Source organism: Sarcophilus harrisii, chromosome 1, assembly GCF_902635505.1.
Source record: "Sarcophilus harrisii chromosome 1, mSarHar1.11, whole genome shotgun sequence".
NCBI classification, from domain to species: Eukaryota; Metazoa; Chordata; class Mammalia; order Dasyuromorphia; family Dasyuridae; genus Sarcophilus; species Sarcophilus harrisii.
In genome coordinates this window covers 445,028,356-445,042,749 of record NC_045426.1, presented here as the reverse complement: position 1 = coordinate 445,042,749, position 14,394 = coordinate 445,028,356, and positions in this window count along the sequence as shown.

Genomic DNA, 14,394 nt, shown 5'->3' with positions numbered 1-14,394 from the left:
CATAGCTTTACCATATATTTAACTATAATTCCTTCAAGAGATGAAGCTAAAGTCATGAAATAGCTACACATATCTTTAATATGCTATTTTACCCAGAGTTCTTCAGGTTCATTCTAAGTTTCTCTTCCTGCATTGAGTTGTAACTTGTTCTTGACTTCCTTTGATGACACTTTCCTGTGAATATATAGACAAGCATGACCATAATTATTTTGGACAAAAACTAACTCAAGCCAGGTCAGTGATTCAGAATTGGAATTAAAAGAAAATGAGGCACCCATGGACTGTAAACTAGAACCAAAATATTTATCTAAAATACAATTTTAAAAGGATAATATTTTAAATTAAATTAAAATAAAAAAACTTCTATTTCCTTCTATTTCCCAGTTCATCAATGCAATCATGAAAACTCATACTTAAAAAAGTCTTTCCAGGATTATGGGAACTCTACTAAAACCACCAGAGCACCAATGTTCCTTAAACTACATGTTTTATACCTCAGGGATCAAGGGAGCTAAGCTAAATAGCTCACCCTTCAACCAACAAATTCCAAGAAAAGTCTTCCTGCCCCTGAAACCCTGGAAACCCAGCCAAGGCTATATAGAATAAATTACAATCCTATTAAAATGTCCTGGCATGATGGATCAAAACTTTCAAAATCTAAGATAGGAAGCAATACCAAAAAAACAAAACAAAACAAAACAAAAAACAAGGATACAGGGGATCTATGTGAGAAGCACAATCTTCAGAGTAAAATCTTTTCTTGACAATCTTTCACTGAAATCTTGATTGCCACACTTAACTCCTGCTCTGCATTGAAATTTCACAGTGAGAATAGAAGCATGAGATTGAAAGTGATTTTTCAAGTATGTTAAATTTCAGCTTAAGCATCTTATTTCAAAAATAATATTACCTTTCAGCTTAATTTTATGAAAATTCCTAAGTTACTATAAAGTAATTTACTTATTCTTATACACAACATGACTATTATGTATTTGTGAAGAAGAAAAATAATTTAAGAAAAGCATATGGTAATAGCAATGATGGATTGCAGAGGGTAAGAAAGTTATATGAAATAAAATTAAGACTTTGGCCTTAGTTACCCTGTTCTCTTTGGGGTGCCTTATAGTAAAATTGTGCATCCAGAAAGACCTGAGAAATATATCATAATTCTCAGCATGAATAATTATGAAATGTGTATAATCAACAACTCTAGAAGAAAATAACACTTAATAGGTGGAGAAGATCAGCAGGGAAACAAAAGGAAAAGGAGGAATTTTAAATATAACAAATGATTTTAAAAATATTGCACAGCAAGAATCCTTTATAGTATCAGAGAGGTGGCTCCAAAGTAATTTTTTTCCCCTTAGGGGGCATATGAATTTGTCTTTTTCTACAATTCATCCTCCTTTAAGAGTTATTGATGGGTTTTTTTTTTATTTTCTTCACAAATTATTCTTCCTTTGGAAGATTTTCTTTCCAACATGATCATATCCTATTCCAGGTCTAAGCAAATATAATACAGTATTTTATGCTCCAACTGTGACAATTCTTCCTTTTATTCAGTTTACAAATTTAGTATTTATAAATGCTATGTCTTTTCTTGTTGATTCTTTTTCACATTCCATATGGTAGCTTACTCCAAAATTTCTTTTTTACACAGCTTCCAAATTTTTTTTCTCCCTGTGGATGACCTTATCCTTATCTTCCAAAGGTCATATTCTCCACATTTCAAATATACATGTTCTATCAGATTCTCCCCTTCCTAGTGCTCTTAGCTGTAGAGAGCCACAGACAGTAGGGGAACTCTTGGTGAGGTATAAGACCCTTCAACTCAGAGGGAACCTGCTGACAATGTCTGGTTTGGCTTTCATCTTCCCTTGGGGCATCTCAGCCTTCCTGAGAAGTTGGGGAAGAGGGGGCACATGACAACCTGTGTCCTGCTTGAAACAGAGATACTTGCAGTAAAAGAGGCATTTACATATTAATATCAGGGTGCTTATAGTTAGCACATGCCCAGTGGATTGTGATAAGTAATTTTACTAAGGTATTTAGGACTGAGAGAACTTGAAATAAATGGACTCCATGTTTGACCATCCATATGGGTCCTTGCCTCATCATTCCTCTATGAAGACCAAGGACTTGGGCTAGTCCTGAGATCCTCCAGAGAGCTAGTTTGGACAATACATTTGGCACCACAGTGTGGGGGCTTTAGAAAGCACAGTACATTTTGGCACCCTTACTTGAGGGCTCTAGAAAGCACACTACACTTTATCCCCAAATGATAGGGCATCCTAGTGCTTTATCAAAACTCATTCTTCCATTTGTGCCACTGATTCCATCACCATGGTATCTTCTTGAACCTTTCTTCATTGATTCACTATTTCAGAAATTGAATATTTTGTGGGGTGCATAAACTCAGGTCAGTATTACATTATTTATATATATCTCCAGCAATAATATTTTGAAGCAATTGCATTAATAAGGACTATCTTACAGTACTTCATAAAAAAGCATGCTGCTGTGGATAGATAAATACTGTTACATCTATTCTTATATCATTTGTTCTCACAGAGTACTTAAATAATTGTCCTGACTATACAATTTTTATATTTGACTCTATATTTTATTGAAATTGTTTCTTTTGCTTTTTTGTGAACATAAAAATATATATCTATTCATTCTCCCCATTATAATTTTTATTCTGATTTTTCCAAATTATACAGATGATGCCAAAGAAATTGCCAAAAAAACATCATTAACTATACTATCCCAAAACTGTAATAGTAGCTCACTATGGAAGGAACAAAATAGAGAATGGTATGAACTTTCCAATCTCAATTTTGATGTTGGTCATATGCTTACTAATATTAAAATTATATTGAGTGGCAAATATTTACAAGGGCTACTTCCATTTTCTAAGTTATCTTTTCCCCCTATTCCTTCCCTTACATATTTCCCCCTTATATACTTTCCACATATCTGTGCTTGTCTCTCTATCTTTGCTGTTTTCTGGGACTCTCTTTTCAAGTTTTATTTTTCCATTCTGAATAGGACCAGTAGTTTGAAAGAAATTTGATTAGTTCCATGTTTTCAGGAAGAAGCATTTTTCCACAAGCACTGATTACAGAAAACAATAAGGATTGTATATTTTGAATCAACTTCCTTCTGTAGTAAATCTCACCAAATAGTTCAGGGTATAGGAACAACATTCCAGTGTATTCTTGGGAAGCTCCCAGAATCAATTAATTCTAAGATGCCTGATGCTTGGTATTCTCCCACAACTATGGCATGAGAATTATATTATTCATTGTGGCAATAACTAGGTCCATACCATTTGTGTAAGGAACATGAATTTTATTTCATTTGTTAATACAAAAGGAATAGGAAGCTATATTTTTACCCTTGGGGAGATTGATGAAGGAAGAAAGAATGGACAGGAAGATCTCTCTCTCTCTCTCTCTCTCACACACACACACACACACACACAGAGCAATTTTTGCGAGGCAAAATTTTAACAACTATAAATTAATACAACACAGAGGGGCAGCTAGGTGGCACAGTGGATAGAGCATCAGCCCTGAAGTCAGGAGGACCTGAGTTCAAATCTGGTCTCGGACACTTAACACTCCTTAGCTGTGTGATGCTGGACAAATCACTTACAATTGCCTCAGCCACAAAAAAAAAAAAAAAAAAAATAATCCAGCACAGGCTATGAAATGAAAATACTAGAGTTGGTAATTCCAGGAAGTCCCATAGTCATAAAAAAAGGAAAAAAAAATGACATCTGCTTTTAGAGATGTTTTCCTGTCTTGTACCAACATGTGCAAGTCTGTTGGCCCAAACCACTAATTCTGTTTTCTGAAGCAATTTAGAGTATGAATAGAGTGCTGGATTGGGGGACCATGGACGAAATTGTTAAAATTTATCTGCTCATCTACATATGAATGATGATAATATTTGCACTATCTACTGATAGTTGTGAATGTTGTTGTAAATGTCTCAAATAAGCTAATATGTGTTAAGTCCTTCATAAAATTTAAACCTCTATGTAACATATAAATATTAATTATTATTATAGAGGTAGCTTTGGCATAATTATTAAATAACTGGCCTTAGAGTCATGGCTATCAGAGTTGAAACATAATGGCTGGTTGTCATAGCCAAGTAATTAAAACTATATCACAGGGGATACATCAGTTGGAATGGTTAGAAGATGCTTCCTTACCAAAAAATTCCGTATACTTGAGAAATCAAAGGTCAAGTCCCGACCCCAGTTATTAATGGTATAACCACAATTTCTCCTAAGTTTCCAATGTTTCAACCCTTCTGATTTCTGCAGAAGACCAGAGTATGATTTTCTGCAGTCATACTCATCAATTGCCTTTCTACCCATAATGTCACACTAACTTCTTGAGCATTTGAAAAGGAATTTTTTGTGAAGCACTTTAAGAGAACATATAACAAAGGATTAGGAGATTACAGTAACAAATAAAAGGGTAACAATGCTACAAAATAGCCAGTCTAATTTCTTCTTGTTGCATTTTGGCCTTGAAATTAATATAGCTTCCTTAACATTATTTGGTGATTCAGAATTGCTGCGTCTTATCCCTTTCTGTTTCTCTATCTATCACTTAAGGGATATGAGCAATTGTGTTTTGAAAAAAATGTTTTTCTCCAAGTGATCCAGTTTAATTATTGTCAAAGAACTAACTATGTTGTTGGAAAGACAACAGTTGAAAACAGATTATGAGGAAGCTTTAGAAGTAATCTAAGGATAAAGTGAGGGAAAGAGCAAAAGAGCTATTTGCACAAATTGAAGGGATATTGTGGAAAATAAATCCAATTATAATAGTGTTTGATTTTTCCATATTTATATGTTGACCACTACTGAAATTACATTTACTGGCAAACTAACTTTCTATATAGACTTAATAAGCCTGGATGGCACATAGTGTCTCAAATTAAATGCTGGAAGAGGCTGAAGAGCCTTTTGAGTATCACCTCCTCATTTTAAAGATACCATCTAGAGAGGTAGTATGGCAGAACTAATATTTGGACCCAGGTCATGTTCCATTTTTTCCTATGCATAGATGAAAGGAAAAAAAAAAAAAAACACTTTTCCAAACAGCTCTCTGAAGCATTGTTCTATGATGGGCCCATCTTTGACTGATTTAGGATAAGGGGGAAAAAGAAAAAAATGTATTTTTAAAACAAAATAAACAAGGTGACATTTTTTGGCTTGGTAAAGGCTTCTTATTAGTTCTAATTCTGTGTTCTGAGGTAATAGAAATTTGCTTCTATTATAGATGTCAACCCTGCAAATATTTGAATACAGCTATTAAATTTATCTCAGATTATTGTGCAGATTAAATCACTTATTTGAATACTTATAAAAAATAAGGCATTAGCCTCATCTTTGCAAGATTCAAACTGTCAGACCAAAATATACACTATGACTTTAGTCCAAGAAATACTTCTTAGTAGCCATTTTGGCATGAGCAGAAAGAAAGCTACAATGAACAATTGGAAGGACCTGTGTTTCCCCCTGAAGAAGACCCGGACTGACTAGTATTAAGAAAGTCATGTTGGCCTTTAGGCCAGAACAGTCAATTAGAAACAAATTTACAGAAAGCTCAGATTATCCCCGCTAGGGCAGTTCTTCTATGAGGCATATAATTCCAAATATCAGTACTCCCCTTGCATATCCCTTGCTTTCCAGTTCTTATGCTCTCTGACCCTAAAAGGATTTCCTTTCTTTTATTACCCCTCAAATGGAAGAATGGTAAGCAAGAAGGGATTTGGAAATGATTGGGTGAAATGCTCCATGACAGAGGTGTGCTTGACAGTTTCTTTAGTTTTAATTTGTTATGAACCATAAACAATATGATCATGGAAAAGTCAAATGTCTCCATCACTCAAATATGAAAGAATGGTCTGAATCTGAGACAAATAGAGATTGTACTGAGATATTTTTAAAAATAACTTAAATCAGTATTTCTTAACTTTGTTTTATGTCAAGGATCCTTTTGACAGTCTGATGAAACATGAATTCTTAGAATACTTTTAAATGCTTAAAATTAAAAATATATATAGAATTACAAGGAAAATCAATAGCTTATAAAATGTATATGCATATATTCATACATACACGCATATTTTAAATTCTAATATTTTAGTCTGGGACCCTTAGTTCATAGTGGCATATTTATTGCAGATGAAATAATTTCCTAGGTTGAGGGCTAAGTATAGCACCACCTGGTGAACTAACTATAAATTACATTCTTCTAAAGGCTAATAATAAAATGACATCCTGTTTCTCCATAGGCATAAAGTAAAATACAAAACAAGTGTGAGCTATACTGTTAATGCAGAAACTAAAACATTACTGAGGTTATTTATCTAGTGTGCACCTAATGTCAAATATGCTAATTGAATTGAATTAGAGCTTTTATTCTTTATAGTAAGAAACTCATAATCTCCCCTGTAGGTCAGTCCATGACCTTTGTACATTTATAATAACGTCATCAAAACTCTCTAATGAGTAAGAAGGAAGAATCATAAATTCATATAGGGTTAGAAGAAAGCTTAAAATCTATGTAGTTCAATCTCCTTAAAATCATAAACAATTTCTATAACATCAGTAACAAATGCTCACCCAATCTTTGCCTAAATGCTTCCACCAGCAGAGAGAATTTACTACCTGATAAAGCATCATAATGAAAGTTTTCAAAGTTCTCTGGTTGTCAGAAAGTTCTTATAAAGATCTACAATTTAGATAAGAGTATCATACCTGGAGTTAGAAAGAAATGATTTCAAATTGAGCTTCAAATTTAGATGCTGAGCAAGACATTTGATCTTTGTCTGCCTGAGTTTCCTGGACTTTAAAATGGGATTAACAACAGCACCCATTAAATAGAATTGTTGTGAGGAAGAAATGAGTTATCATTTGTAAAGCTCATGGCACAGTGCCTGGCTCGTGGTAAATACTTAAAAGATGTTTGCTTCCTTCCTTTTCTTTGGAGAAATATAGTGGAAAGACTTTCTTTTTTTCTATCATATATTGCAGATTATAATACAGTTATGGGTTCTACTCACAGGGGTTAGGTGGGCAGGGTCCCTAAAATATGAAATATCTGCATTAAATATTTTGCTCTCCCTTCATACCAGAGAAGAAGTCTTCCAGCTTCATGCATTTCCTCCTTTTTTCCCCCTTTATATTATGTAATACTATACACATATTTTATGCATTTCTCAATTTCTGGACTTTTTTGGTATTGTCTGCCACCCTTCACATATCTTTATTGACTTCCTCAAAACTTCCCATATTGCTATTTAATTTCTTATGCCCACTCATAATATATTGAAACCACAATGGGAAAAGTAATGGTGTAGAAACTGTACCTGAGTTTTCTGAAACTCCTCAGAGAGTGGTTCTGAGAATTATAGAAATAATATATATTAAAGATAATATTTTACTGTATCTTACAAAGAGACAAATTACCATGATTATGTCTCATCTTAGTCTCTAAACTAAATATTTCTGGTTGTTTTGATTATCACATGAAAATGTGGAGCACAAAACCTGTTCCTTACAAGTTTCTCTTTCTTGGTGTGACTTTAGTTCATCAATGACTTTCTTTAAATATAGTGATTAGCATTAAGAACGAAATTCCAGTAGTAGTGAGACTACCAGGGTACAGTAAAACTATTACTATCTTTTATCTAGCATATTGTATATTTTTTGACCAAGTCATTTGTGTCATAGGTCAGGACAAACTGAAATAGCCCAGGCAATAAAATTTAGGACAGCCAAGGTGTTTGCAATTTAGAGAGCAATTTATTCACCATCTGGGACAGATCTCTGGATCGAGTTCTGTCCCAAACCCAAGTAGAGACAATTCTTGTTCTGCCTTGTGGACTCGACTTCTCGCTCAAGAAGGGGGATGCTGAGGAGCTTACAGGATGTCTGACATTGTTAGGCAAGCATTCTGTCTGAACATTAAGCAACATTTTTCTGTAAGCCTGAGGCCCCTTGATGCAGGGATGAGGAGCCCAGTCTTTTGTCCATGTCACTCCCCTCTTTTTATGTTCATAGTTGTGACTCATCTGAGGCCAATGGGGAATACGTCATCTTGAAGGTGAAAAGTTTCAGGGTCTGTAAGAGGTGAGGCATTTAATTACACAGGGAGTTATGAGGAGGAAGAGAAGGAACCAAGGGGATTGGACCTGTGATTAGAGTGATTGATACTGAAGCCTTACAACTGGCCACCCGGTCATTCAACCACTTACACAAAGAGGCGAGTGATTCCCTAATGACCCCCAACCAACTTGTCAACCTCCACTAGGAAGTCCACTAATTTTTCTAAATGGGTGATGAGACTCTCTAGAGTCTGTATCAACATAGAGCTAAGAAGGCAAATGTAAGGCCAGAGAAACTGAGGCAAGAGTAGAGAGCTCCCAGCATTCTATTAATTGGAGAGTTTGATTGACTGGACAGGACTCTATTCTCAAAATATCCGGTTGTGAATGTGACTTAGACCGAGGCATAGGCAGGGTGAGAACATTGAGAGTGGGAACAGCAATCTGGTCCTGACAGTGTGGTGGGAGACACTGGACATTCTGATAGGAGCCAGAAAGTCTGAACTCCCCCTTATCTTGAGTCTCACATTAACAATTTATAACCTTAGACAAGGGTCACTTGCTCTTCAATGGCCCTCAGTCTTCAATGAACCAGAGAGGAGTTTTGCAACTAAGGGATTGAGGCAAAACAATTTAGGGAAACTGAGACAGAGCAATTAAAGAGGACTGTGGCACAACATTCCACACTCTCTCTATTCTGAATCCTATGTGAAGCAAATAAACCAAAATAAAACTAGAGAAGAAAAAAATGCAAGAACAAGTCTCTCCCTGATAACCCCAGAGCAGTACAAAGGCTCCCTGTTGCAAGCATGTCAGGTCCTCTGCAGTTGGGGCACCATCTCAGCCAGAGAATCCATTTTGAGATGGACATTTCACTGTGACTTAGGTGTTCTGCAGTCATTTGTGCACTTAATTCAGTCTTTGCTTACAGAGCAGCAAGGATCAAGGGTTTAAGGCCCATTCAGAGGGGCACCCCTCTCCATGGGAGAAGGGTGAGGCTTGGAGTAGCTTTACCTGTCTCCGCCCAGAGAAACAGACAGGGTTGCAGAAAGGATCAGATTGCAAAGCAGATTATACAGTTAGACCAAGGCAGGCAAACCCCAAACTTTTAGATGCCTGATATCAAACTACAAGGTCCTTTGAGATTGCTGAAATACTAAGCAATGAACTGGGTTACAGGATTGGAAAAACAGATCAGAGAGACTGCCAGTCCCAAGACAGGTGTCTGATTTCTGGTTGTTTCTAAAAACAAATAATCCCAAGAACTGAGTCTGCCAGGGCAATTCTGACAGAATAAGGGGTTCCAAAGCTAAAGCATCTGAACTAGTGAGATAGGGGGTGGGGTAGAAGAGCCTAAGGCAAAGTGAATAGGAGCTAAGAGTTCCCATTCTTTCAGGTATTTTTAGAAAAATATACTAGTTTCCCCAATGTTCTATCTTTTCCTCCCTTTTTTTTTCTCATGGAAAGGGATTATCAAATGACCATTCCACATATAAATCCCAAGAGTGAATCAAAATCCCTTTACATAACTGACTAGTACAGTAGTATTTTCTAAAAATAGCTCAAACATACCAGCAACAGTTACATAGTTTTAATAACTCCCACCCCAAATCTCAAACACACAATAACAGATAACCCAGTCAAGGTCAACTATTCCCACACTCCCCCATGTCAGTTCATCAATGTGAGGGGACAAAACTTCTCAGTTAAAACTGCATCCTGGCAAAGATGGTCGGTGGCTCTCAGTCCATGCAGAGGGTGGGTGTGCCATGCTGACAATCAAAGCTGATCAAGGTCCCAGAAGCAAGTCAATATTCATTATTTGACACAAATCTAACAAATAAAGGTCAGAACATCTCAGAAAGGTTTGAAATAAAAAGACTGGCCCACAAGACTGCTGCAAAATGTGAAGAGCCACCAGCTTCCCATGTGAAGAGATGACTGCTTTACAGGAGAGGCACCAGCTATAGTCTCAAGTCTTAACAGCAGTTAAGTCTCACAGACCACTGTTAATTGTCCTCTTATCATTTAGAAACCTTAAAAAAACACAAATACCCAATAACAGACAGATGACCAGGCTAAATACTTATTTGCCTAAGCATTTAGGATACAATGATTACATATAATCAGACTGAAAACAGCAACGTATGACATAATTGAATTCCATTAACAATTCTATTGACCATTGTTCTGACCTGAGATCAGTTACAGGAGGAAAAATTGCAAGAACTTAACTATAGCATAACATAAGCAGTCAAAACTCAACCTAACGGGACATATAGGATAAAATAGTTTTAACCCAGTTTTATTCCAATCAATTGTCCACTAACTGTCAGAGAATGGAGTTTAAAACTCCCAAATAGCATTAAGTAATTAACTATAAGCCCAAGAAATTGTACCTCCAATAATAGGTTCCATTAATCAAATCCCTGGTAAATCCTAAACAAATATTTACCATAACCTTATAGTGATAACAGTAAGAAATTTGTCCCAATAAGTTCACAACTTAAACAATTATCCAAGTAGATGTTTCATAAGTGAACATTATACATACAAATCAGTTTGCTTTTAAATATCCAATACATAGAAAAATATCCCAAATTGCATATTGTCCATCACAGAAACATTTTCAAAAGGACAAAGAAAAAAAAAAAAGAACTATTATCTCCAGAGGTCCAGGACATAGAAAGTTTATTTCTATTATACAAACTATCCAAAGACCTCACAGAACTTAGAAAAGTAATACAAAATGATTCAGGATTTGAGAAATTTTGACTACCTTTTGAAAAGTAATTGGTAATAAATGATCCCATAGTGCAGAAAATACTCAAGTAAAAATAAATTTCTTTTTAGTATTTCACTGCCATCTATTGGATATAAACTGCATTCAAAATGTTTCAGAATACTCACCATGCAAATAAATCAAGATGCATTGTTTTAATGAAACTTAGGCATAAAAGTATTATTTTTTTTAAAAAAGAAAATCAAGCATGTCTTCTCTATTGGCAGTTAATTTCTAATGATAACAAAATTGTGAAGTTTTCAATTTCAGGTACTCATTCTTTCTGGATGCCTCAGATTCAAATAGGGGAACAAAAGAATGACAAGATGCTGAAAATTTATTTCACTTTAAAAATGACAATGATTTCTAGACAAAGCCTGGGCTGGATTATTAGCTAATAGAATATTTATATATTCAAGAAAAGAAAAACTAAAAATCTTGCCAGCATTGGCTCAAAGATGTCTAAACCAAGTTGACAAAATGGAAGTTGGAAATGGAGAGGAAAACTTAAGTAAATAAAATAAAAGGTGTGAGATTCTTTTATATTTTCAAGTGTGCTCTAGTAAGCATCTTCAAAAACTACTACCACTGACAATTCAACAAGGATCTCATTCACATGAGTTTATTTGTTATTAATTTATCATGATTACTTAATGATTAACACTATTTGTTTGATGAATATTAATATCATCAGTTTGTCCCAAAGTAGGAATTTAAAACACAAAGAAATAATTACATTGTGCTTTTCAAAACATCTTTGAAATATCAATACTGCTTGAAGAAAAAGGTGGTGTTTAGAAATCTATTTTAGCTAATATTCATGGCTAGCCTAATAAAATAGGTAATGTTTTAGCACAAACTATAAATAAACATAAACATTTGGAATATGTGCTCTGTTCTCTCCTTCATTGAATGAGCTATAACTATTTACTTCTCCACAGGAGTGAATTTTCTTTTGTCTTATTTTCCCTGGCCAGGTCAATATAGATGAATGTTTAGATGTTGGTAGGTATGTATAAATGTAGTATAATTTCAGAGGCACCAGAAAGGACCCTATCCAAAAAAGATATCTCTTACATTCCTTTCTCTTATCTCTGAAATTCCACAATTAAAATTTTATTTTTTTCTATAACATCATTTCCATAGGAATGGAAGATTGGAAATTGAAGGTCTTTTCCTTAAAGCATTTACAGATATGTTCTTTTTGGTGGGTGAGCCAGAGGACACACCCTATTCTCTTTTGATTTCAATCCAGCACATGGAAGATTGGTGTCCCATAGTTATTCCATATCTGATACAATTGATCACTCAGAGCCTGAAGGCTCAGATAAATAATTCCTTTAATAAAAACCTATTCAACACCTCCAAGTAAAAGGAATCAGCTAAAAAGCAGTCCACAAAAAACAAACAAACAAACAAACAAACAAAAAAAACATATAAAAGCACTCAAAAGCCTCTAACAAAAAAAATAAAGGTCAGTCATCAAGAAAATTTCCTGGGGTCTTAGAACTTCTTAACTCAAGACCTAAAATTATTTTTATATTCTGAATAATGGGCATATAGTACAAGCAGAGAGTATATCAGATAGCATCCTCTATGTGGAAAAAATTTTGCACTTATGTAGAATCTTAGACCTCCATGAAATATTGTTATTTTTCAGTATTTTCAGTTATGTCTAATTCTTTGTGACTCCATCTGGGGGTTTACTGGCAAAGATGCTGGAATGGTTTGCCATTTCCTTCTCCAGCTCAGGTGAGGAAACTGAGGCAAGCAGGGTTAAGTGACTTACTCAGGGTCACATAACTAGTGTTCAAGGTCATATCTGAACTCAGATCTTCCTGACTCTAGCACCAGAATTCTGTTATACTATCTGTCTGACTCAGGACCTACTCCACGACTCAGTGCAAGTCAGTCCATATGAGAAGAAAGTTTACCACAATCTGCTCCATATAATCTTTATGGCTTAGAACAACACTGGTCAACAATACCCACCAAATCCATTAAGGTCCTCAATACAGTTCATGAGCCTTCTACTGGCCATGAGTGACTGAGGGACTCATGCCAAAAGGAGTTTTTTTGAATGACATTGGAATTGATGCCAGAACTGAATGAAAAAAATATCAGTTCTTGTCTCCCTCATCCTTTTCTGAACTTTTCTATTCTGGTGGCTAGCAAAACAGGATCTGCTATGAATGAATCTCTACGGAGGAGGACGAATTATAGCTTTTGTTGTGCCATCTCCAAATTAGCTTCTATGTGTATCTGAAGGCATAGTGCCCCCTTCTTCTGTATTTGTTCTTTTCTCATCTTAGGTGAAAGCTTATGAGATAAGAATGTTGTGGCAACTAATCAAATCCTGGATAGTTTTAATGCTCATGAGGGCAATAATAAATAACAAAAGTGTTTGATTAAAGTTGAAACTTATAAAGGCCTGATGCTTTTATGGAATGGGAAAGGTCCATCAACAAGACTAAGAAACTGTCAAATCACTTAAGTCCTAATTTTGATAAAAAGTAAGAAGGTTTAAGGAAAAAGATTGCCCATTGTTCAATCACCTGACCTATTTCATCTCAGGATACTTTCACCTAAGACAGGGAAAGAATAAAAACAGGACATCAAGACACCATGTATTCAGGATCACATAGCAGCCAGGTAGAGAGAGAAGGCAGGCTAAATCTTTGCTCTGCCTTCATCTGAAAACTCACATCAAATATTACTTTATTCATTACCAGGAAAGAAAAGGACAAAAAGAACAGGGGAATGAGCCTATAGATCCTGTAGCAGACAAATTCAGTTCTGTTTCTGTCCTTAGTTCTTCTGACTCCAGGGTCAATTTATAAACTCTTCACTACCACATAGCAAAGTTTTCTCAATCACTGATAGTCAGAAGGTTCAATAAGCTTTCCATGTAATGGATTTGAAAAATATCAGGGAATACTATGCATACTCTAAATAACCCATCAAGAGGGTGCAAGACATACACACAGATATCCATACTACATATGTGTATATATATAGAATATTATTCATATATGTATACTTATATTGCTTACATACACTTAGAGACATATGTAATGACTATATCCATATTGCAAATACATATGTTTGCACTGTATGTATGAACAAAAAGATACAAAAGTGCATGCATACATATATGATTCCCTATATCTATATAGACATAAAACACCAAATACATACATACATACACACACACACACACACACACACACAGATGTTGAGTTTTATTGACTTTTAAGCAACTTTTGGCCTCTGGTAATAGTTTATACAATCATTTCAAATATGTTTTGAAGAGGTTGGAAGGGATTGAATTTGCTAGTAAATGCCAACTTCTAGGACATAGATTAAAGACATTTGAAAATAGGGGATTCCAAGAGGGTACTTAGAATCTAGGTTGATGTTGTGTGCTCCCTTGAAGCCATTTAATAGTTTTATTTTTTAAACTTCATAATCAG